The sequence below is a fragment of the Bubalus kerabau genome, chromosome 3, assembly GCF_029407905.1.
Source record: "Bubalus kerabau isolate K-KA32 ecotype Philippines breed swamp buffalo chromosome 3, PCC_UOA_SB_1v2, whole genome shotgun sequence".
Lineage (NCBI taxonomy): Eukaryota > Metazoa > Chordata > Mammalia > Artiodactyla > Bovidae > Bubalus > Bubalus kerabau.
Genome location: NC_073626.1, coordinates 82,411,364 through 82,438,577, shown reverse-complemented (window position 1 = coordinate 82,438,577; position 27,214 = coordinate 82,411,364). Strand labels below are relative to the sequence as shown.

Genomic DNA, 27,214 nt, shown 5'->3' with positions numbered 1-27,214 from the left:
CTTCAGATAAAGCAGAATTTTGCCTCAGAATAGGCAAAGAGTCTCATCCCCAGAGTCTCAGCCACATCTGGTTTAGATGATGAGGTTTGGGGTTTCTGAGCTGATGATATTTAGATGAGCTTTCACTTTGAGCTGATGCTGTAATGAGTTGGGGAGTATTGGTATGGGATGAAAGTACCTTATATCTGGGATGGATCTGAATCTCTGGGGGCCGGAAGGGCACTGTAGTAGGCTGTATCCTCCATGTCCTAATCCCTAAAACTTATGAAGGCTAGTTTACAAGGCAAACAGAACTTTGGGAGGCAAACAGAACTTTGGGAAGCAATCAAATTAAGGATTTAGAGATTGGGAGATTATCCTAGATTATCTAGATGGGTCTGGTATAATGACAAGGGTTCATATAAAAGGGTCAGAAGATGAGTCAGAGTTAGAGGGAAAAGTGATGTGATGATTGTGGCAGAAATTTGAATAATGTGTTTTGAAGATGGAAGAAGAGGCTACAAACCAAGGGATGCAAGTGGCAACAAGAAGCTGGAAAAAGCAAGGAAACCAGTTACCCCCTATAACTTCCAGAAAGAATGCAGCTCTGCTGACATTAACTTCAGCTCAGTGAAACTGATTTCAGACTTCCTCTGACTTCCAGAATTCAAACATTATAAATTCATGTTGTTTAACACCTCTCAGTTTTTAATGATTTGGTACAACAGCAATAGGAACCTAAGACAGAGGGTCCATATGAAACTGCTTTATAATGGATTCTGGCAGAGAACTGATATTCCTTGGATATTAATTTTATTATTTTTATTTTTTTTAGATATCACTTTTTCTTTGTGTGTGTGGGTTTTAATTTTAATTGAAAGCTAATTACTTAAAAAAAAAAAAGAAAGCTAATTACTTTACAATATTGTGGTGGTTTTTGCCATACGTTCACATTAATCAGCCATGGGTGTACATGTGTCCCCCATCCTGACCCTCCCTCCCACCTCTTTCCCCATCCTATCTATCCCTTAGGGTCATCCCAGTGCACCAGACCTGAGCACCCTGTCTCATGCATCGAACCTGGACTGGCGATCTATTTCACGTATGATAATATAGATGTTTCAATGCTATTCTCTCAAATCTTCCCACCCTCGCCTTCTCCTACAGAGTCCAAAAGACTGTTCTTTACGTCTGTGTCTCTTTTGCTGTCTCACATATAGGGTCATCGTTACCGTCTTTCTAAATTCCATAAATATACATTTTTGGTGTTTTTCTTTCTGACTTACTTCACTCTGTATAATAGGCTCCAGTTTCATTCACCTCATTAGAACTGATTCAAATCCATTCTTTTTAATAGCTGAGTAATACTCCATTGTGTATATGTACCACAGCTTCCTTATCCATTCATCTGCTGATGGACATCTAGGTTGCTTCCATGTCCTGGCTATTATAAACAGTGCTGCAATGAACATTGGGGTACACGTGTCTCTTTTAATTCTGGTTTCCTTGGTGTGTATGCCCAGCAGTGGGGTTGCTGGGTCATATGGCGGTTCTATTTCCAGTTTTTTAAGGAATCTCCACACTGTTCTCCATAGTGGCTGTACTAGTTTGCATTCCCACCAACAGTGTAAAAGTGTTCCTTTTTCTCCACATCCTCTCCAGCATTTATTGTTTGTAGACTTTTGGTAGCAGCCATTCTGACCTGCATGAGATGGTACCTCATTGTGGTTTTGATTTGTATTTCTCTGATAATGAGTGATGTTGAGCATCTTTTCATATGTTTGTTAGCCATCTGTCTTCTTTGAAGAAATGTCTGTTTAGTTCTTTGGCCCAGGATCCTCTATGACCCACCTCCCAGAGTAATGGAAATAAAAGCAAAAATAAACAAATGGGACCTAATTAAACTTAAAAGCTTTTGCACAATGAAGGAAACTATAAGCAAGGTGAAAAGACAGCCTTCAGAATGGGAGAGAATAATAGCAAATGAAGCAACTGACAGAACTAATCTCAAAAACATACAAGCAACTCCTGCAGCTCAATTGCAAAAAAATAAGCAGCCCAATCAAAAAATGGGCCAAATAATTTTTATACTTCTTGAAAAAAACAAATACAGAAGGTAACTCTGTGTAAAGGTGGTGGGAGTTGGAGAAGTAAAGGTCATGAATATTCACTGTGTGTCTTACTGGCTAACAATTAGAAGAGGAGTTTTACAGGTTGACAGGACTATTTTGTCTAGTATCCAAAAAAACTGCATTGAAACCCCTTTTCATTTGGTTTTCCTGGATGTTTTCTCTTCTGTGTCACCCACCCCCACTGCTCCAGAGTATTTCAAGTTGGACCTGCAGAGACCCTTTTGAAGGTTAAATGGAGTTCAAGGGCTTCCATTCTTAGTTTCCCTGCTGAGACAAAAGATACACTACTAATACAGTTATGTTAAGTTTAAAAATAAAATAAAATTAAAAAAAAAAAAAAAGAAAAACCATATTAAAAAAAAAAAAAAAAGAAAAAAAGAAAAAAAAGATACACTAATTAATGGCTTTTATGAAGACTTGACTTTTTACTGGAAATAAAACCAAATAATTCCTCTGAAGACTTTATAACTAATTGCTATTTAGCATAATTTGATTTGAATTTCTCATGGAAAACAGTTGAATGGTAACAGAGTTGATTATTATGAATCCAAAAGTTTCTTCATCTGAAGATTAATCATGCTAAAAGCCAATATATCACTTATTAATTTTATTCTGCAGAACATTTCCTGTTTTGATGTACTGTTTTGGAATGCTTACTAAGTAGAGTGAGCCTTTGGAAAGCTTTTACTACCTGGAACTCGCAAGCAAATAAGTTGTTTCAGACTGAAACATTTTTTGGATGGAATTTTTCCTTTTAAGCAAAAAGTCATATATATTTGTACTTTCATGGTATATATATTTATATATATATATGCTTATTTTTTTACTTTAACAATTTATAAGGAAACTCTTACAATGTATAAAATCATATATATATATATATTTGTGATTTTTAGATAACATGAAATACAAATGAACTTTTCCTTAGTGATACTGTATTAGCCATAAGACTATTTTTCTGGACCAAAGCTCAAGAACACAAGAATAAGCTTGTTGAGATGTGCAAAACATGAGTCTATATGAGGTCCAAAATATGCCCTCATAGGGTCACAAGTATAAGTGTGATCTTTCTAAAAAGTAGTGGAAACAAAGGTGATATGATTTAGTGTGTATGAATAAAAAATATGACTTATCTTATATTCCCTTAGAAGGTTTTCATTAAACTGTCATGTTTTAATGCAGTCTGCAAAGGCCTCAACAGCATCCTTAGGATTATTATTCCAATGATTTTCTAAGGTTTGTTCAAATAAAGAGCCTTTATATTGGCTATATTGGTTAATGGCAGAAAGTCAGAGTAAAGTTTGAATAAAATTGTCTTATTAATGAGAATATGCCAGGTCTTCAAATTCAAGTCTTCCTAAAAGGAATTGGATCTCTTTAAAGGCAATATAATGTTTAGAATAGGATTTGAATTTGTTTCTTTACTAGGTGAAATCTGATTTTTGGTTTATTAATCATCTTTTATTTAGAATGAAGATTTTTCATTCCCTGCCTCATTTCTCTTTCTTCCTTCCCTTCTTTTTTCCATTTTAAAAAATCTTCCCTTTTTCCATCTTCCCTTTCTCTTTTTACTTCATTCTTCCCTTCTCTCCTTCCCTCGCTTCATCCTTTTTTTCCTTTCTTCCATCCCTCCTTCCTTTTACTGTACCTAACTGGTCAAAGTTGAATCTAAAATGCTGAGCCTGTTTTCTGGAAAAATATGGAGCAAACTTTTTAAATATCTCTCAAGTTATTGAAGACGTGAGGGAAAAACATTTTCCTCTTAACTCAGAAGGCAGTGTATTGGAATGTCATTTATATATTTTGAAAATATCTTAGAACATCCTGTTCTCACTGGCTCCCTGATTGCACTAACCATCCCTCAATGCATACAGATTCTTGGACAGTTAAGAAAGGGAATGAAAGAGAATGAAGGGGGAGTGATCGTTTTCTACTCAAATGTTCCATACTGCACACGTAACTAGTGAATAATTCAGAAATGGTGTCTTGTCTTTTCTTGATATTATAGACTTGTCACCTAAAACATGAACATTTATTTTCCCCTGCATGCCTTTATGTTCTTCAGTTTGTGTTCTCTGTTTCTGGATTTTGCTCTCCCGTGGGTGAATGGAATTTACCTTCATTCTATCCGAGAACATCTTCATCAGTTAAAGAAGGCGTATCAATGAGCAAAATATTCTCTCCCTCTTTCTCAAGGGAGGGTAGTCCTCATTCTGTTACAATCTAAGAAAGAAGGCAAAAGACTCTGAGATTGTACTTCTTATTCAGTTGGTTGAACGGCTTCAGCATTAGCTTTGACTCACAAAATAGTGTGGCATTTCTTATACCTCAAGTGTTATGTAGCAGTTAATTTTTTTTGCCCACACAAAATAATGACAGGGAACCTTTTGATATGCACCTGTATTTGAAATGTAATCCACTAGTTTATAGCTAAAAATAGTGTGTTTTATTTACTAAATGACAGAAGATAAGATGGTTAGATGGCATCACGAACTCTATGGACTTGAGCTCTGGGAGTTCGTGATGGACAGGGAAGCCTGGCATGCTGCAGTCCATGGAGGTCACAAAGAGTCGGACACAACTGAGCAACTGAACTGATTTAGTAACTTGAACACAGTTTATGGTTCAGTCTTTGAGGATATAATCAGAGTCAGTCCAATGGATTAGGTTGAATGGATCAGGTTCCAAGGAATGACCAAAAGGCTTAGATCCTCACTTGTTAGTCCAGACCTGGCAGTTACAAATTCCGTTAGGTAATGAGAGAAACATTTATTTTGCCTTTCTCGTCTCTCTTCTGTCTCCCTTCCTCCTTTCCTCTATTGCTAGAGCTATGCCTCTCTATCTCTACCTCTGTGTTGTTTTCTATCTCTGCTGCTGCTGCTGCTAAGTCGCTTCAGTCGTGTCCGACTCTGTGCAACCCCATAGATGGCAGCCCACCATTCTCCCCCGTCCCTGGGATTCTCCTGGCAAGAACACTGGAGTGGGTTGCTATTTCCTTCTCCAATGCATGAAAGTGGAAAGTGAAAGTGAAGTCACTCAGTCGTGTCTGACTCTTCGCGACCCCATGGACTGCAGCCTACAAGGCTCCTTCGTCCATGGGATTTTCCAGGCAAGAGTACTGAGTGGGGTGCCATTGCCTTCTCCGTTTCTATCTCTATTATTGCCCAACTCTTAAGAAATAATAGCTAATCTTTACTGAGTATTTAACATGTTCCAGTTATAAATCTACATGAATTTTATTTAGATTTGAAAGGGTGATAAAATGGAAACAAAGCAATTGTTTTACATTGAAAAGTTATGAAAAATAAACTTCACTATGCATTTCATTTTTTTTAATTTATTTATTTTAATTGGAGGTTAATTACTTTACAATATTGTATTGGTTTTGCCACACATCAACATGAATCCGCCACAGGTATACACGTGTTCCCCATCCCGAATCCCCCTCCTTCCTCCGTCCCCGTGCCATCCCTCTGGGTCATCCCAGTGCACCAGCCCCAAGCAACCATTATCATGCATCGAGCCTGGACTGGCAATTAGTTTCATTATGATATTATACATGTTTCAATGCCATTCTCCCAAATCATCCCACCTTCTCCTCTCCCACAGAGTCCAAAAGACTGTTTTATGAGAGGAATACCCACTAAGGATATTCATGAGAGAAATGTCCACTAAGATTATATGTCTGATGAAACTAAGTGGTCAGAATATCATTTGCTTAGTTTTATTTAATTTATCCGTCCTCTCTTCATTCAGCAAACATATCTTAGGTGCTTACTATTAGTATATCAAGATTTATGCTAATGAGTGTAGCTACAGAACAAAGGAAACTTAGTTTTCATCCATCGCAACCTATGTCCTATAGTGGGTTTTGCATTTCCTTGCTGGAATTCTGTCTCAGAGATCTCTGTTCTAACACCAGTATATCTAAAACCACGGTGACATCTGACAACACAGACGTTCATATGCTACAACATTATTGACTCCAGTCGTCAACATTCACAGATCCCCATAATTTTGAGCTACTGTAAATGTGGCAGACTGCCATGACCATGTCTGGCAGAAACTTTTGTATAGTTGTTACAGGGCAGACTTCTCATTTAATTGAGATGCATTAGGTAAATATGATGCAGGTGGCTTCGTTAGTTGAGTTTTACAGAGTGCAGTCAGCCACAGCCTCTGAAATTCTAGAAACACAGGGGCCAGCAGTAGCACAAACTAATAATTGAGTTGAACACGTCCCCCACCCTGCACCCCATCAAGGGTCATCTTCAAAACAAGCAACCAGGGTCTCTTAGAATGTATCAAATGTCTTGTGTTTCTTAGAGGTCAGAATATGTGTTAATTTATAGAATGGATAGAAATAAATTAGATAAAACAAAATTTAAGCAGCTCTTTTTTCTCTTAAGTATAAATAATATAGTAACACCTGTGCCATATTTCTAGTATCGAGGCCAGATGGCTCATCCTCATTCTCTTTCTCTCATTATAGTTTTCTTTTAACTGTTTAAAATTGTGATATACTTGTTTCATATTCTAATACTCATTGTTCTGCTTTCAGTTTTCCCTGCATTTTTTATTGCTGTTATTTGTTTGCTGGTTCATAGGAAAAGCATATTCCTTTATTCTTCAGAATTGTTTATTTTTTCAATTATATAGGCAATTCTCTTTCCTCCCAGTGAGATCTCTCCCATAGTCTTTGATCTACTGCTTTACAATGAGTTGTTTGATTTTTTTAGGCATACTTCATAGTTGTCATTATGGGATTTCTTTTAGGTTACAGACATTGCTTTCTGAAATTTTATACCGTCTTCTATCTTGTTTAGCTCTCACTCTGCTAGGAAAAAATATATATATAACATATACTCACATACACACCCTGAAGTTAGTTTCTTAGAAGTATGAAGTGAAGAGCAAAGAAGTAAAAGGTAGTTTCATGTCAGAAAGTGTTATTATGTTACCTTTATTAATAACTTGGATGTAAAATTACAAATACAAAAGCATTTTCTTTAAAAATTAACATCACATTTTAGTATTATCTAACTTCCCTAATATTATCCGTCCCCCACCCTTTTCTCCTTTCATAAACATAAGTTTGCTTTCTATGTCTGTGAATCTGCTTCTGTTTTATAAATAAATTCATCTGAGTCCTATTTTAGATTCCACATGCAAGTGATATCATATGGTCTTTGTCTTTTTCTTTCTGACTTACTTCACTTAGTGTGATAATCTCTAAGTCCATCTATGTTGCTGCAAATGGCAGTAGTTCGTTCTTCGTATGGCTGAGTACTATTCCTTTGTGTAAATATGTACCACATCTTCTTTGTCCATTCATCTGTCATTGGCCAATCAGGTTGCTTCCGTGCCTTGGCTATTGTAAATAGTGCTTCACTACACATGTGGTGCAGTATCTTTATAAAATATGGTTTTCCCTGAATTTATGCTAGGGAGTGAGATTGTTGGATCATATAACAACTCTATTTTTAGGTTTTTTAGGAATACCGTTTTCAATAGTGGCTGTACCAATTTACATTATCACCAACAGTGTAGGAGGGTTCCCTTTTATCCACATTTTCTCCAGTGTTTGTTACTTGTGAACTCTTTGATGATGGTTATTCCTGCCAGTGTGAGGTGATACCTTTGATTTGCATTTCTCAAATGGTAATGATGAGCATCGTTTCATGTACCTATTGGCCATCTGTATGTCTTTGGAGAAATGTTTGTTTAGGTCTTCTGCCTATTTTTTATTGAGTTGTTTTGTTTTTTGTTATCGAGATATATGAGCTATTTCTGTATTTTGGAAATTAAGCCCTTGTTGGTCTCATGGTTTGTAAATATTTTCTACCAGTCTGTAGGTGGTCTTTTTATTTTGTTGATGGTTTCCTTTTCTGTGCAAAAGTTTTAATTTGGATTAGATCCCATTTGTCTATTTTTGCTTTCGGGACACTAGCCTTAGAAAACCTTGGTATGGTTTATACCACAAAATATTTTGCTTATGTTTTTCTTCTAGGAGTTTTGTGGTTTCATGTCTTATATGTAAGTCTTCAAACCATTTTTGAATTTACTTTTCTGTGTGATATAAGGGAGTGTTGTAACTTCATTGATTTACATGCAGCTGTCCAGCTTTCCCAGCACCACCTGCTGAAGAAACTGTCTTTTCTCCATTGTATATTCTTGTCTCCATTGTTGAAGATTAATTGACCACAGTGTGTGAGTTTATTCTGGCTCTCCTATTCTGTTCCGTTGATCCATGTGTCTATATGTTTGTGCCAATATCATGCTGTTTGATGTTTTGATTACTGTAGCTTTGTAGTATTATCTGAAGTCTGAGAGGGTTATATCACCTACTTTGTTCTCTTTCCTCAGGATCGCTTTGGAAATTCTGGGTCTTTTATGGTTCCATATAAAGTTTAAGATTGTTTGTTCCAGTTCTGTAAAAAATGTCATAGGTAATTTGATAGGGATAATGTTAAATCTGTAGATTGCTTTGGGTAGTATGCCCATTGAACAAAATTAATTCTTCCAGTCCAAGAGAATGGTATATCTTTCCATTTCTTTCAGTTTTCTTTAATTTCTTTTATCAATGTTTTATAGTTCTTAGCAAATAAGTCCCCACTCCAGTACTCTTGCCTGGAAAATCCCACGGGCGGAGGAGCCTGGTAGGCTGCAGTCCATGGGGTCACAAAGAGTCGGACGCGACTGAGTGACTTCACTTTCACTTTTCACTTTCATGCATTGGACAGGGAAATGGCAACCCACTCCAGTGTTCTTGCCTGGAGAATCCCAGGGACGGGGGAGCCTGGTGGGCTGCCATCTATGGGGTTGTGCAGAGTCGGACACAACTGAAGTGACTTAGCAGTAGCAGTAGCAGCAAATAAGTCTTTCACCTTGATCATGTTTATTCCTAAATTTTTTTTAACTTATTTTGATATGATTTTAGGAGGGTTTTTGTTTTTTTTTTTTTTTACTTTTCCTTTCTGATATTTCACTGTTGGTATAAAGAAATGCAACAGGTTTCTAGGATTTTTTCAGTGGCATAAGTTGGGGGACAGCTGTGGGTTCCTGAACCCTGAATACACCCTAGAGATACATAATTTTCAGAAAGTTGTTGTAAGCTCATTCACTGAAGATCTCCCCTCTCAGTTCTGTCTCCATCACTAATGCAGATTTATACTCTTGTACACTTTTTCTGTCAATTTAGTGGGATTTGGAAAGGGTTAGAGGGAAAAAATTCTGTAGCAATTTGGCCATTTTGAACCGAACAGGATACACAATTTCAATAGCTTAACTGGACGAAGAGCCAACTAGAATACCTGGCTTTTTGTAAGAAATCTATCCAAAAAGATCAGTCACAGATAGGAAATAATGACTACAACCTAAACTTCACAGAACTGAATTAAATAAGAATTTCAATAACTGGAACTTCTAGCAGACTTGCTAGTGACTAATACAGGGTGGACATTTTATTTTGCTTGTCGACTTTTTTAGTTCCCTTTTTTCATGGACATATATGTAATCAATTTGAGTAGGCAGATCTCATAGGATATATTTAGATATCATCATTGTTTTTGTCTTCCACTCTTTCTTTAAATCTGCTAGGTGAGTGACTTTATGTTCCTGCCACTGGAACAGTCCTGGCTGAACCAAAAGTCACTTTAAATTACCAAAATAATCTTGATTAAATAATTATAACTACTTGGTCCCAGATAGTATTTAATATTTTTAAACTTTATGTAAGATTAGTCTGCCATCCTTTCTTGCTCCTCTGTTCTCAGCAGGATGATATCAATTTTATTAATCTTCAGTTTGATAATTTCATTTGATTAATCAACAACTGGAGTTTAAAGAAAGCAAAGGGAAGGATGTTTATGTGTTTTCTGAGCTTAACCAATGTTTAAAACTGGCTCTGTCATGGGGAGTTTTGTGAATTCTGTGAATAATTTTGTAGTGGGTTTTCTCTCTGCAGCTCCCTTCAGGTGGACATCATGCCTTCTTTGCCCAGCTTCTCCTGAGCTCCCAGCTTCAGTCTCCACTGTGTCATCCACAAACTTTTACAATCGGGGTCCTCTTGTCTTGGCAGGCTATCTTCTTTGGCAAGATCCTTTTGAGAAGGATCTTTTCACCAATCCACTGTGTCCATAACTGCAGGGAATACACATCAATTTCTCTGAGTGCTCTCAGAATTCTTGGTTACTTTTGCTTGGAGTTAGATTGTGGCCCCTCCTTGCCCCTTCTGCCTCAGGGAAATGACTCCTAGACCTGTTCTCTTCAAAAAAAATCCTCCTCCCTAATTTTAGCAGACATGGGACGCTTACTACTCTCAAAATTCTCCTTGGCCAACATCACCTATGGCCTTCACACCTTAACTAAAACTGATACAGGAAAAGGCATGTCTTAAAACCCTGTTAGGCACAGGTTAATTGAACACAGCATTGACTAAAAAGTTTGAATGATTCTTTAAAACTCTGTGAACTTTAGGCTTGAAATCTGCAACTGGAGTAGACTTTCATAAAAAGCAAGAAATTGAGTGGAAATAAATGAGTTGTTACCAATAAATGATTTGAGATTGTCACTAATTTGGATATAAAAGGTTCTCAGACAAAGCTGAAACTGGACTGGCTTTTAAGAAATTCAGACAGCATATATTTGAGTAAGAATTGGCTCAAAGTTTAATTACATGATGAAAATATAAACAATTTCATTAGGAGAGCTAAATGGAAGGAATTGTTAAAATATCTACAATTAATTTTTCCACTAATATGATAATTGTAATTTCTAGAAAAAATTATGAACTATGCTTGATTACCACATTTATGAATGATGAAATATTAACCTAAATAATTCGAAGTTTTATAATTCTGAATTTAGTAACTACAACAAATTTCTATTAATTGTGGTGCTGGAGCCGACTCTTGAGAGTCCCATGGAGAGCAAGGAAATCAACCCAGCTAATCCTAAAGGAAGTCAACCCTTAATATTCATTGGAAGGACTGAATCTGAAGCTGAAGCTCTATTACTTTAGCTACCTCATGCGAAGAGCTGACTTATTGGAAAAGACCCTGATACTGGGAAAGATTGAGGGCAAGAGGAGAAGGGGGCTTTGGAGGATGAGATGGTTGGATGGCATCACCAACTCAATGGACAAGAGTTTGAGCAAACTCTGGGAGATAGTGAAGGACAGGGAAGCACGGTGTGTTGCAGTTTATGGGGTGGCAGAAAGTCGGACACAGCCTGGCAACTGAACAATAAATAGCCTACTTTCAAAATAAAATGTCAAAAAACAAATCAGGTGGAGCCTGGAAATACGCATCTAAGCAAAGCCATTGATAAGCATTACATATTCTGAAAATCCATTATCTGAAGGAATGTGGAACTGGACCTACTAGATGCTTTCTGAGTAACTAATATATTTTAATTAAATGAAACTTCATAAGTAAAACCTGTGAGGGGATAGTGTTGTTACTTTATCATTTCTATTGTGTCAATATGGCTTCAAGAACACAAAACTTGAATTATGGATCAAGACATCTAGTGGCAGGACTCTTAATCATTGTGCTGGTGGAAGTGACTAGACCCTTGTGAACTGTTAAGTTTTCATGATATTTGAGTTGGCAATTCAGGGACGGGGAAAAAAAACAGAATGGGCAGAAATAAGCCCAGTTTCTTGGTATTTTCATGATATTTGAGTGGGTTCATTAAGATGGATTTCTGAAGTCCCCGAGTTAGTCGCAATTCCACGGCATGAGGTTTTGGAAGATGATTGAAAGGTGTTAGGAAGCACTTAGCAGTGCAGCTCTAAGGGTATGATTTAAATTAAGTTTTTTTCTGAAAAGCCCAATATGGAATAATGACAGGACCTCCCACCCATTGCATTTGCCTATACGTAATGAGTGAGATTTGGTTAAATAGAAAAAAAAAATTTAGAAGACTCAGATACTGGTTTGCACAGATATGGCTTTGGTTGAGTCAGGCCAGAGAGTTATGTGATCAGTATTATGATGTGGCCGGTGAACTTCTGATGATGAGTGTAAGAAGAGTGACTGGGATCAGGGAATAGACACCCCACCACACCTATGCTGGAATGACCAGGCTAGAACACTGCACAGTTATGGACAAACCGAACATGTTCATGAGGGAGACAGCTCAGTGTATAATAAAGAGAATTAGAAACCAGGTTGGTGAAGAACAGTTGACTATTACCTTGGGAAGAAGAGAGAACATGAGGTTTTTATTTTTTTATTTTTTTTAATGTAAAGGTTAACTTCTATCCATGAAAAGTGATTAGAATTTTTTTTTTATTTTCTGCTTCATCCCAAGAGGTAAGGAGAGATGGATAGAAATAGAAGGTGTGGAACAGACTACTTTGAGATTGTGCTGTGCTATGCTAAGTCACTTCAGTCGTGTCTGCCTCTTTGCGACCATATGGACTGTGACCCACTAGGCTTCTCTGTCGATGGGATTCTCCAGGCCAGAACACTGGAATGGGTTGCCATGCCCTCCTCCAGGGGTTCTTCCTGACTCAGGGATATAACCCACGTCTCTTATCTCCTGCATTGGCAGACGTGTTCTTGACAACTAGCACCACCTGGGAAACCCGGTTTTGAGATTAGTGATTGTTCAAGTATTAAACTGGAGAAATTTCAGGTAATTAGCAGGTTGTCTGGTTTCATTGTTTTGTTTCTTCTCTGTTCAATACAACTTGTTTGCCCTGTTTTTTTGGCTGGATGCTTTTGGCCAATATGCCGATCTTGACTGATTTTGAAATTGTGAAAATGCATTACATTCTTTATCAACATGTTCGCTGTGATGGAAGTCCTCTTTTTGCAGTGAGAATTGATGTTGGGTGGCATACTCATTGTTCACTCAGTGCAGTTTGCTCAAAGACCTCTCCATTAACCAAGAATGTCTTACCAGAATGCTGCAGTGACTTGTACTGTGCTTAAAGAAAGCACATCCTGGCCTGAAAGTAAGCGAATGCCTCCTGACGCTCAGTTCATGTATTCCTCAGAGTTTATGATAATTAGGATGCTTGTTTAATTGCTGTCCTTTTATTTCCACTGGATTGTGGCAGGTAAAGAGCAGATTTCAAACCATGCACAGGTAATTTATAAACTCATTTTTGCTGTTACAAGTACATGTAAATCATCCTGAATGTCAGTAAGTCACTCTTTTATTAATTTTGTGCCAGCTGTTACTAAAGGTACATTTGGCCCTCTTCTTAGAAAGGATTCCTTTGAGTGACGGCATTTCATGCTTGTGTCCCTTTGACCATGATAAGTAAGCATTCTACCACTATAATAATTTTTATACAGTAAGAACTCGAGATGTATTATGGATGCAACCAGCTTTCAAATGCAAATATGAAAATATCTGTAAGTTATAAAGTAGCTTTCAATTACATCGGGGGCAGATATTTTATCCTATTCAGTATTATTAAATAATTATTATCAAGTAAAAGGATTATATTTTAATAGTTCCGTTCAGTCACTCAGTTGTGTCCGACTATTTGCGATCCCATGAATCGCAGCACGCCAGGCCTCCCTGTCCATCACCAACTCCCGGAGTTCACTCAGACTCACTTCCGTCGAGTCAGTGATGCCATCCAGCCACCTCATCCTCTGTCGTCCCCTTCTCCTCCTGCCCCCAATCCATCCCTCCCAGCATCAGAGTCTTTTCCAATGAGTCAACTCTTTGCATGACGTGGCCAAAGTACCGGAGTTTCAGCTTTAGCATTATACCTTCCAAAGAAATCCCAGGGCTGATCTCCTTCAGAATGGACTGGTTGGATCTCCTTGCAGTCCAAGGGACTCTCAAGAGTCTTCTCCAGCACCACAGCTCAAAAGCATCAATTCTTCCGCGCTCAGCTTTCTTCACAGCCCAACTCTCACATCCATACATGACCACTGGAAAACCATAGCCTTGACTAGACGGACCTTTGTTGGCAAAGTAATGTCTCTGCTTTTCAATATGCTATTTAGGTTGGTCATAACTTTTCTTCCAAGGAGTAAGCGTCTTTTAATTTCATGGCTGCAGTCACCATCTGCAGTGACTTTGGAGCCAAAAAAAATAAAGTCTGACACTGTTTCCACTGTTCCCCATCTATTTCCCATGAAGTGATGGAACCAGATTCCTTTAGTGATCTGAAATATAGCCAATTTATTACATTAGGAATGCTTAGAGGATGTTGAGTTTCTGAGGGTTGTTAATGTTAACTATCACAGTGCAATAATTATTTTCCAAATTCTATTGTTAAGCAATAATTTTTTAAATTATAATAAGCCCAATTTCTTGGGATGTTACTGTTGGGTCAGAAAGGGTCAGAAGCTGAGGTGTTGTTATTCCTTATAAGGAAATCATTTAAAAGTTCATGTGAAAGGCAAGATGAGCTCTTACCAGATAATCTTTATCAAATTTGTTATATTATTAAAGGATTTACTTCACATAAATACAGTTACAGGAATACTTAATTATTGGATTACTTGTGCTTTCCCTTTTTATGTAAAATGTATAATATTATATATATTACATAGTTCGATTCAGTCTCTTTTATTTTAAACCTTATTTTAAATGTGATTTAAATGGAACTTCCCCATGAAGAATAATGAACTAAATCTCTTTCTGGAAAAACTCTAATAATCCATAGTAAATTAAACATTCTAATGCCCAAAGGGTAGTATCATACAGGCATACCTTAGAGATATTGCAGGTTCCTTTCCAAACCACCCAGTAAAGGGACTATCACAATAAAATGAGTCATACAAATTTTATAAATTCAACATAAAGTGAATGATCTTCAATTTGTAAAATGCACAGAACAAAATACAATAAAACAAGTTATGCCTGTATTCAAAAATTATTGTTGAATAAATGAAGTACGTAAACATGTTTGGTTAAGTGTGGTCAGCCCATTGTATTCGCAGATTTCGCATCCACAGTTTCAGCTAGGCTCAGGTCAAAAATATCTGGGGAAAAAAATTGTGAAAACTTCCAAAAAGTAAAACTTGAATTTGGTGCAGAGGCAATCATATACATAGCTTTTATATTGTAATTAGAATACCATTTACATTGTATTAACTATTGTAAGTAATCTAGAGATGATTTAAATATATGTGAGGATGTACATAGATTATATGTAAATATCAATACTACACCAGTTTATTTCAGACACATGAGCGCACTTTGATTTTCTGATCTGATGGGGACCTGGCGCCAATCCCAGTGAATACCAAGGGGAATGACTGTACAGAAAGGAAGAAAAAAATACAAGGAAACACTGGGAAATAAAAAAGCTGTTGAGTAAGAAATGATGGTATTTGGGGAAATCTTTTTTGTTAAGCATGAGCATAATTTAAATATTTGAAAATAATCACAGAGAGCACCTGGTGCAATTTCTTGCCTTTAAGCAGGATGGCATAAAAGTATTCAAGAGGGAAGAAAGAAATAGAACTAGAAGAAAAGATCTAGCAGGGACTTTGGATCAAAAAAAGTATACATTTTGGCTGAGGAGAATGATATCCAGAAATTGATTAGCTTCCATTTGACAGCTGTGGTAGATTACAGATCACCTGATTTCCAGTCCCACACAGTACAGCATGTCATTGTTCAAAGAATACTGAAGTTTAAAAAATGATTTCTAGGTTTCATCTATGTTTTTATTTTATATTGGTGGCACCATGCAATATTTACTTTGCAACTGAAGGTAATACCTAAAGCTATACCCCAACTTCAGGAAATTTAAGTTACAAAAAAGAGGTGAATTGACTCCAGATGGATTTTAGAAATAAATATGAAAGGCAGAAGAATAAGGCTGTAAAAAAGAAAGCATAGAGGAAACTTTTCATGACATATTATTGGCAGAGGTTACTTATATAGCATATAAAAAGCACTAACCGTTTAGAAAAAATGAAAAAGAAGTAAAATAAACTAAATTACATTTTAACTACAAGTTTTTGTTTAGCAAATGGCTTCTAAGTGGTTAAAAAAAACCTACTCATAGAATTGCAAAACATATTTGCAATATCTTTTAACTAGTTAGGGATTTATATCCAGAATATGTGATGAATTTCTACAAATTAATACTCAAAACACAGACAATCAAATATAGAAGTGGGCAAAAGTCTTAAATAAGCACTTTGCAAAAAAGAACAAGTAAGCAGTATTTTAAATATATGTTCAACTAATAAATTGATAACCAAAACAAAAATTTAATTTGCAACAGAACACCATGCATACTTACCAAATGATTCCTATAAAAAGAAAAACCATACTAAGTGTTGGCAAGGCTGTGAAGCAAATGAAACCCTCATACATCAGTAAGAGTATATGAACTGGTATAAGCACTTTGGAAAATTGTTTACAATTATTTACTTAAGTTTACCATTTTTCGTTGTTTAGTTGCTAAGTTGCGTCTGACTCTTTGTGACCCTGTGGACTGTATTCCGCCAGGCTCCTCTGTCCAAGTGATTTCCCAGGCAAGAGTACTGGAATGGGTTGCCATTTTCTTCTCCATAATTTTATCATCCCTTGTTACTGCTGTTGATCAGTTGCTCAATCTTGTCCAACTCTTTGTGACCTTATGGACTGCAGCATGCTAAGCTTCCCTGTCCCTCACTCTCTCCTGGAGTTTGTTCAAACTCATGTCTATTGAGTTGGTGATGCCATCCAACCATCTCATCCTCTGTCTCCCCCTTCTCTTGCCCTCAATCTTCCCCAGCATCAGGATGTTTTCCAGTGAGTCAGCTCTTCATATCAGGTGGCCACAGCATTGGAGTTGCAGCTTCAGCATCAGTCCTTCCAGTGAATATTTAGGGTTGATTTCCTTTAGGATTGACTGGTTTGATCTCCATGCTGTCCAAGGAACTCTAGAGTTTTCTCCAACACCACAGTTTGAAAGGATCAGTTCTTTGGCACTCAATCGTCTTTATGGTCCAACTCTCACATCTCTATGTGACTACTGGAAAAACCATAGCTTTGACTATATAGACCTTTGTCAGCAAAGTGATGTCTGTGCTTTTTAATATGCTCCATAGGTTTGTCATAGATTTCAAGGTCTTCCAAGGAGTAAGAGTCTTTTCATTTCATGGTTGCAGTCACCATCCACACTGATTTTGGAGCCCAAGAAAATAAAATCTCACTGCTTCGACTTTTTCCCAATCTATTTTCCATGAAGTGATGGGACTGGATACCATGATCTTAATCTTTTGGATGTTGAGTTTTAAGCCATTCTTTTCACTCTCCTCTTTCACCCTTATCAAGATACTCTTTAGATCCTCTTTGCTTTCTGCCATTAGAGGCGTCCCTCGTAACCCAGCAATAACATTGAGCAAAACACATCATACAAAAAAGTACATATTATATGACTCATCTATTGTATGAGAAATCAGAATATTCCTCGTAGAAGGCTAACATCTAGAAACAGACAAGAAAAGGGCTTCTTGGATTCTGGTAATATTCTGTTTCTTGTTTGGAAGACTGGTTACACTATTTGTTCATGTTTTGGACATTAATTGAGTGTACAGTTATGATTTGTCTTCTTTTCTGTATGTAGATTTTGCCACAATAAAACTTACAGATGGAATGAGTGTGAGAGGGCTGGAGGGACAGAAAGAGAAAGAGAGAGAAGGAATAGATGAAAATGGAAAAAAAAAGTGGAGAATACTATCAGCTTTATATTCATCCTTTGGAATTTCTAAGGCATTTTTTGACCTAATAAATGGCCAATATTGTAAATATTATGTTTGTTTTAATAGATTGTGCATTCTGATTTGACAGAATTTCATATATGTCTTCTGGCTAGACTAGCAATGGCTGCAAAGCTATTTGAGGTTGTCTGTATCACTGAATTTTTTTTTTTTTTGCATGACATTTTCTGAGAGCAGCATGATAAAATTTTCAATCCAAATTTTTTTATTTATCACTGCTTTTTTTTGTTTTACTAATCTTTTGTATTTTGAAGTTGTATTGTTAGATGCATATGTATTTGTGATGAATGCATCTTATTTGTTGCTCATTTTTAAAGTACATAACATGTTTGTACTGTATTTTTTGCCTTAAATTCTGTATTTTCAAATATTAATATTACTGGAGATTTGGGGGAGTTTTATATTTGTCTGACATATCTTTTCGAGTCTATTAATGTTATAGTTCTTATGTCTTTTTGTTTTATGTCATTTATATGTAAGTTGCTGTTTATTAGGACTTTGCTTTGTCTTCTTGTCCACATCAACTCTCTGTAGTATTATTCTGTTTTGTTTTAATATATTTTTGCTTTCTTAGAACAGCTAAAGTTGTTGGTTTTTTTTCTGATGACTCATTCTTTCTAATTTCATTTATTTTTGTAGTTGATTAAACTGAAGAACCATATTCAGTTTATTTACCCTTATTGTTGCATTTAACATAGTACTTTCTCTCCCTAATAAGAACAGCACTTCAGTAGTTAAGGGAAGTATTCTTTGATGATGTAATATTGACGTATGTGTGTATTGGATCTAAATGTGAGATGTATTTCTTTTGTGGCTGACACTCAGAAACATTGAAAGCTGTGAGTCTCTTCTGTAGATATTTTTTAAAAAGGTCAGCATATTTCTTTTAGGTCTTCAGTTTATTTCTCTGCCCCAGCACATTACCAAAATCATTTTTATTCAGGTATTTACTGCAGCACACATCCATCAGGGAGTTGTTCTCAGAATGATTAAAGAGCATTCAGGTATAAAACTTATAATAGGAATGTCTCCATCATCAATCTGTTGTATTTCTTTAACTGTGCTCTAGACATTCCAAGCATAATGACAAGTTATTTTAATCTTGGGAAATGTTTTCAAAAGAGACAGAAAAGGAAGAGTTATTAAAAATTAAAATGCTTTTACTTCTTATGTTTCTTTTGAGAAAAAAGAGTCTCTCTGTATTAATGATCTGATAGAGTGGGAAAGATATAGCCAACCTCTTCCTGTCTAATCAGTAATTGTTAATGGAAATAAGACACCATTCAGGTTAGAGGGCAATTTCTATGAAAGAGGAATGAGAAAAACTTACTTTTGATGCCTGAGCATTATGCTTACATTGATTTTTTTCATTTTGAAATATGATTTTAAAATGTTATCTTTATCTACATAACAGGTTTTGCACTACATGTAATCCACTGACTTTAGGAATTGGTAGCATTAATTAAAAATTAGAACAAGTTTTTATTGAAGGTAATCTTGTTCACTCTAGTGCTTAATTATGTACTCCCAATATCTGTTTTGAAATGTGAATATTTCTGTTGTACATGTTTTAAGGTATCTTTATTAACATGAATGTTTCCAAGTTGGCTCTACAGATTAATTTCACAATACCACCTCATATAGGTTAAATTATAAAACTCTTTTACTAAATAAAGGAACTGAAGAAAAAGAGAAAGATTCAAGTTTTCAAAGAACAGCCTTGCTTTTCTTATAGATAATGCAAACAGTGAAGACAATATCTTTTTGTCTAGTCTTGGGTTATTAAGTTGTGGCAATTTCCATGAAATCCCAGAACATCTCTAGTTTTCTTCTTATTGCATCTTGAGAGAACAGCAGATATATTGAATATTAACTTCTAAACTAGAAGACTTAAGCTTAAATCTTGACTTGCCAATTGACTGACCATGTAATTCTGGCCAGGCAACATAAGCGTTCTGAGATGCAAAAATTTCTTTTTGCTAATTAGCTCTAATTTATAAGGTCCAAGGAACCAATTAGATTATAATGTTTCCTTTATGGAAGTCATTCTTGTTCTGTGTGTGTTACATTTCTCTTCAAGTGGCACATAATTAACCATGTGTCCTCTTCTTGTTTCAGTGCTTTTTATAAGAACCACAGTAAATTAAAGATGCCAAATCATAGATGTCAGTGCGGAAAAGCAAAGTGGGCATTCTCAGTAAAAGCCATTTATATGAACTGTGGAATCTTAAAAAGATAAGTTATGTTAAAGATTTATTACATTTGAATGAATGCATACTCACTCTTAGGAACCTCGGTTAATGCCCACTGTAAACACTGCTGGAAACCATCGATCAGAAGCTCACTTTAATGCCACTAGGAAGTTAACGGTGCTATGGGTTCATTCAAATATGCTTTCCTCTCTCACCACGCTTTCACAAATACTGTATTAACAATCTTGGCAGCCACAGGTGTGAGGAGTGTGAGGTATATTCCCTTAATGCATGGCCCAAACTGCTGTTTTAATTTTTAACAGACATTGTTCAAGAAGCAGGGCAAAGACTAATAGAGTTTTGCCAAGAAAATGCACTGGTCATAACAAACACCCTCTTCCAACAACACAAGAGGAGACTCTATATATGGACATCACCAGATGGTCAACACCGAAATCAGAATGACTATATTCTTTGCAGCCAAAGATGGAGAAGCTCTATACAGTCAGCAAAAATGAGACCAGGAGCTGACTGTGGCTCAGACCATGAACTCCTTATTGCCAAATTCAGACTTCAATGGAATAAAGTAGGGAAAACCACTAGACCATTCAGGTATGACCTAAATCAAATCCCTTATGATTATACAGTGGAAGTGAGAAATAGATTTAAGGGCCTGGATCTGACAGATAGAGTGCCTGATGAACTATGGAATGAGGTTCGTGACATTGTACAGGAGACAGGGATCAAGACCATCCCCATGGAAAAGAAATGCAAAAAAGCAAAATGGCTGTCTGGGGAGGCCTTACAAATAGCTGTGAAAAGAAGAGAAGTAAAAAGCAAAGGAGAAAAGGAAAGATATAAACATCTGAATGCAGAGTTCCAAAGAATAGCAAGAAGAGATAAGAAAGCCTTCTTCAGCGATCAATGCAAAAAATTGAGGAAAACAACAGAATGGGAAAGACTAGAGATCTCTTCAAGAAAGCTAGAGATACCAACGGAACATTTCATGCAAAGATGGGCTCGATAAAGGACAGAAATGGTATGGACCTAACAGAAGCAGAAGATATTAAGAAGAGATGGCAAGAATACACAGAAGAACTGTAAAAAAAAGATCTTCATGACCCAGATAATCACAATAGTGTGATCACTCACCTAGAGCCAGACATCCTGGAATGTGAAGTCAAGTGGGCCTTAGAAAGCATCACTACGAACAAAGCTAGTGGAGGTGATGGCATTCCAGTTGAGCTATTTCAAATCCTGAAAGATGATGCTGTGAAAGTGCTGCACTCAATATGCCAGCAAATTTGGAAAACTCAGCAGTGGCCACAGGACTGGAAAAGATCAGTTTTCATTCCAATTCCAAAGAAAGGCAATGCCAAAGAATGCTCAAACTACCGCACAATTGCACTCATTTCACACGCTAGTAAAGTAATGCTCAAAATTCTCCAAGCCAGGGTTCAGCAATATGTGAACCGTGAACTTCCTGATGTTCAAGCTGGTTTTAGAAAAGACAGAGGAACCAGATATCAAATTGCCAACATCCACTGGATCATGGAAAAAGCAAGAGAGTTCCAGAAAAACATCTATTTCTGCTTTATTGACTATGCCAAAGTCTTTGACTATGTGGATCACAATAAACTGTGGAAAATTCTGAAAGAGATGGGAATACCAGACCACCTGACCTGCCTCTTGAGAAATTTGTATGCAGGTCAGGAAGCAACAGTTAGAACTGGACATGGAACAACAGACTGGTTCCAAATCGGGAAAGGATTATGTCAAGGCTGTATATTGTCACCCTGCTTATTTAATTTATATGCAGAGTACATCATGAGAAACGCTGGACTGGAAGAAGCACAAGCTGGAATCAAGATTGCCGGGAGAAATATCAATAACCTCAGATATGCAGATGACACCACCCTTATGGCAGAAAGTGAAGAGGAACTCAAAAGCCTCTTGATGAAAGTGAAAGAGGAGAGTGAAAAAGTTGACTTAAAGCTCAACATTCAGAAAACGAAGATCATGGCATCTGGTCCCATCACTTCATGGCAAATAGAGGGGGAAACAGTGGAAACAGTGTCAGACTTTATTTTTGGGGGCTCCAAAATCACTGCAGATGGTGACGGCAGCCATGAAATTAAAAGACGCTTACTCCTTGGAAGGAAAGTTATGACCAACCTAGATAGCATATTCAAAAGCAGAGACATTCCTTTGCCAACAAAGGTTCGTCTAGCCAAGGCTGTGGTTTTTCCTGTGGTCATGTATGGATGTGAGAGTTGGACTGTGAAGAAGGCTGAGGGCCGAAGAATTGATGCTTTTAAACTGTCGTGATGGAGAAGACTCTTGAGAGTCCCTTGGACTGCAAGGAGATCCAACCAGTCCATTCTGAAGGAGATCAGCCCTGGGTGTTCTTTGGAAGGAATGATGCTAAAGCTGAAACTCCAGTACTTTGGCCACCTCATGCGAAGAGTTGACTCATTGGAAAAGACTCTGATGCTGGGAGGGATTGGGGGCAGGAGGAGAAGGGGACGACAGAGGATGAGATGGCTGGATGGTATCACTGACTCGATGGACGTGAGTCTGAGTGAACTCCGGGAGTTGGTGATGGACAGGAAGGCCTGGCGTGCTGCGATTCATGGGGTCGCAAAGAGTCGTACATGACTGAGCAACTGAACTGATACATAAAATGCTTTTCAAGTGAGAAGGAAATCCACACTTCCTGAGTGTTCATTACATGTCTTACATTAATTATCTTGTTTAATTTTGTAGCAACCCAATGAGATAGATATATTTTACACTCCCACCCCCCCATACCTTTTACAGATTAGAAACTGCATCTGAGAGTGGTTACATCATGTGGCCAGACTTACATAGTCCATCAACTGTGAAGTCAGCATCTGTGCTCTCTTAAGAAATAATTAAAGGAAAATAGTATTATTTAGGGTTTTCCTTGAAATTTCTAGGACTCATTGGCCCACCATTCAAGGATGGCGTCAAGAATAATGGTTAGTCTTACCATTATTAGTTAGTCTAATCATGGTGAATAGCTACATGATTTTACTTAACCCATTAGGCCCAGTGAATCACAAAAATTCATGGTCATGATTATTCAAAGTATTAACTGCTCAAACAAAGACTAAGTTCTGTGGCAAAATGACGGTTTTCCTATTGCATTGGTGACTCAGTGCTCTAATGACCATTGTGTAGACCTTGGTCTAATAAGTGGAAGATATGAATTTCATGGCATGATCAGTATATTGCAGTAGCAGCTTCTGATGCTCTCTTGATGGTGAGCACTATTTATTGTGGTTACAGAAGTCCATGTGTTTTGCTGTTCAGCAGAAGAGTTTTTAGCTCCTGAAAATGGCAGATTTGGGTCATGGTTTAGTATTCACTTAGAATTTGTGTGTGATTTATTTCCATTTTGGACCTCCACCTTGTGGCCACTATGCTCTTTTGGTTGAAGACATTTTCAGGAATCACATTTGTCTCCTTCATGCCACTGATGCCGTAAGGGGCACACAGCTCTGAGGCCCTGTGCTTTTCAAGTGCTTCTGGAAAGTTCAGATCTCTAGAAATGTGTGAATTAGCTGTCTGACTATTCCTACTTTCTTTTACTTTCTCTCCTTCAGTGTAGGTGTGGAAGCTGTGACTTAAAAGGAAAACAACTTGATGCAAAGTCTAAAGTTGTCTTTAAAACCTTGAGGGCAACAAGACATAGAGATGTAAGGCTGAAGTGAAGGGAAAGAATGATGAGAAAGAAGAACAAATGTCTTTTCTATGGTGGTTAAAGAAAACTTAGCAGAGGAGAAGCTAGTCATTTCAGTGCCAGAGAAAACCAATTTTCCATTGCCTTAAGTGATACTGCAGAGCTTCCATAGAGCCCAGTGACCTCAAAGTGAGTTGTAGAATGGAATTTGTCCTTGGTAGTGGTTCTTGACTTTCTCTCATAAACAAGGCTGTGACTTTACCAAGGGCTAGAGCTGAAGCTGCTTTCCCACTTTTTACTCCTCCTCCTCCTCCTCTCTTTTCTGCCCATCTGAGCTTGGAGGTGCAGGTTATTTGATTGAAAAGTGCAGTTGCCATGGTGGCTGTTACTCCATTGGCGAGCATTATGTGTTTGCTTTTGGTGAGTGGCAGATACCACCCAGCCCCTGGCTGCTGTGGTTGCTCTGTCGGTGTCCTACTGCAGGAACGAGATGATTCGATGTGTTGAACGGTTTTCTTACTTTTCCAGGATAAAAAAATCATTAGGAAACTGATGCAGTGGACTCTGGTTTAAGAATACTAGAATGAAAAAAAAAAAAAGCTTAACCACAGTTTAGGGCAATATATCTAAATGAAAAGGAGATCTATAATCTTATCAAATAAAGAACTAAATAAGACCAAGAATATAATGTATTAGGAGCTACTGTGCTTTCAAATATGATCACACAGAAAAATTGGGGAAATTATTTAAAGCATGGAGCACCTACTTGATGTTAGTGCTTAGTCTTTGCCTGCAAAAGACAATATTTAACTCTAGTTTCTTCTTCCCAAGAATGTTTGGTATTGTACATACTACTGATAAGCAAGTATTTATTAGATGCCTTCTAGTTGTCTAGCATGAAACTAGGCACCATGAAAAATACAGAAAATGTATGAGACATATTCCTTTGCCCATAAGCAGAGTCTGTGTGTGAGATAATAATAGATATCATTAAATTGCTAAAATGTGTAATAGAAGCAAGTACCATAGGAATTTAGAAAATGTGGAGGACTGATATGAGGTGAAACATCTGGGATGATCAGCAGGGGGATGTTGGGACAGAATACCTTTATTCGTATTATTATTCATACTCAAAGAATGAAAAATTTTAAATCATACCTGAATTAATCTGTTGTAATGCACCAAGCTGTATCTGATAGTCTCTTCAGCTCTGGAAACACACAATGAGGATTGTACTTCCTGTTTTCACTGACTGTTGACCTTGTTCACCACCTTTAATCAGAAACAGTCCTGTGGGCCTGACTGTGTCACAACCAATGAGTCTGATAATAATGCTATTTCCCAGCAGATTCCAACAATGCTACATACATCACCTGAGATTATCAGAGTGAACTAAAACAATTCTAAAACCATAGTAGTTAAACAAAACATATTGTTTTTTGTTTTCCTGTGGGATTTGTTCTGAGGATTTAAAGTGAAAGTGAAGTCACTCAGTTGTGTCCAACTCTGCGCCCCCAGGGACTGGAGCCCACCAGGCTCCAGTCCATGGAACTTCCAGGCAAGAGTACCAGAGTGGGTTGCCATTTCCTTCTCCAGGGTATCTTCCTGACCCAGGGATCGAACCTGGGTCTCCAGCATTTCAGGCAGACGCTTTTACCGTCTGAGCCACCAGGGAAGCCCTAATAGAATACTTCCTATAAGATTATTCCCAGCAAACTGATACCTGGGTTTCATCTGTCCCTTAGAACATAACTCCAAGTGAAACTCTAGAGCAAACTGAAGGTTTTTGTAGCAGTGTTTAAAAAAAAAAAAATATATATATATATATATATATATAAAAATATATATATTTATTTATATAAATACATATTTATATAAATATGTATATTATATATGTATAAATACATATATAAATATATATATAACAGATTGAGAATTGATCCAGAATTCACGTAAGTGTTCTATGAATCAGCATCAGTATTACTTATGTGCTATCCATTGTTTGAAATGACAGAATTAGTATCTAATGAAATCCTAGAATGTGCCCTTAGCATACTCACTAAAGGTCAGTGTCAATGATTTTCCACTTAAACTGGTGAATAATGGATAGATGATTTGGCCAACTAATGAATGGTAACCACAAAAATTAACAAAAAAGCAGAAATAGTGTAAATTTACTAGATGAACTGAAAGTAATGCAGGGCTAATAGTAAAGTTCAGGAATGTCTAGTTCAACCTAGAGTCATCAGAGATGATACAGGTTGTTTGTATGAAGACATTGTGCGTTTCTAAAAAACAAGGACAGATCCAAATACTAGAAAAAATTCACTATATTCTGGGGTTAGCCCCAGTGAAGACTAGTGAGTGCTGCCTAACTCAGATATGTCCTTTGCATCTCTAAAGTATTTTGAAATACGCATAAACTACCTCATGCCCAGCATGGCCATTGCAGTCCATATCTTCCATGATGACTGGCTTTGCAAATCACATGAACTGTCTTATCTGGGTCCATCTTAGTAGTTACACATAGACTCAGTCTCAGAATACATGTAGTCATTGCTCTAAACCTTCTTTGAAGGACAAATGATGCACACTGTGTTAAGTCCTAGCTTCCACAACTACTTTATACATAAAGTAGAAGGGCATATAGGCAGAGTTATGGTAGAAAATAGAAAGGGATGTCATTTGGTGTTAGAATATTATCAAAAATGACTTATAGTAATATCACCTACTAGACATAGTTAAGTGCTAATCTTTGATAATGTGAAAATAAGTCATTCAGTACTTATTGAGTAGAATGATATAACGGACTACAAGTAGAGCATCATTCTGGGTACTGTTGCACAAAGGAAAAGAATTAGAGATGGAGCTCCTAATGGTGTGGCAGTGCGCTGTCTGGTATGTGGGTACTAAGCGCGTGTGGTGGAGCCGGGAGCTCTGCTTCTGGGATGGTCTCCCCTTCCAGTGAATGGCAGGGCAAAGATGTGCTTCCTCCACGAGCCTGATGTGGACTCTACAGAAGAGAGCCAGGTTTAGGTCATCTTGAAGTGGACCCCACCCAAGAGTTTAGGGGTGAGGTATACTGAGAAAGTGATGTGGGATAAATTATTGCAAGATGGGCCCGAGGAAAAGCACAGAAGCATAAGCCAGAGGAGACAACTTATGTCAGAGAATTATAGCTGGAAAAACCCCAACAGCAATCTAAAAATCCCAAAAGCATTCTAGAAGAGGAAAAGCAGCATTCAGATATCAAAATCTGTTATTAGGCTATTCATCTATCAGTCAAGTGAAATCTATTGGATTTTTGCTTCTTCTTTTCTCTAGTCCAACCTGAGGGATCCAGAGGCAGCTCTGTTAATGGGTAAAAAGCCTAGAATAGCCAAGGGTGGGGAGTAAAGAAGTTGATGGCACCCTTGTTCACAAGGGGGCGTTGAGTCCAAGCTTCAGCTGAACGAAGGAGAGAAATTTTTAACTGGATGAGTGATTACATTAAACCAGACTGAT

At 37.2% G+C, this 27,214-nt stretch overlaps 1 protein-coding gene and 1 non-coding gene across 14 annotated transcripts in view; one reads left to right on the top strand and one right to left on the bottom strand.

Annotated features, from left to right (window-relative positions):
- The window catches only part of B3GALT1 (beta-1,3-galactosyltransferase 1), a 616,865-nt gene that overhangs the window by 118,714 nt on the left and 470,937 nt on the right, over positions 1-27,214 (top strand). The gene's annotated exons all lie outside the window — the stretch shown is intronic.
- TRNAF-GAA (transfer RNA phenylalanine (anticodon GAA)) lies at positions 25,312-25,385 on the bottom strand. Its single transcript has one exon. It is a non-coding gene; the product is annotated as a tRNA-Phe (tRNA).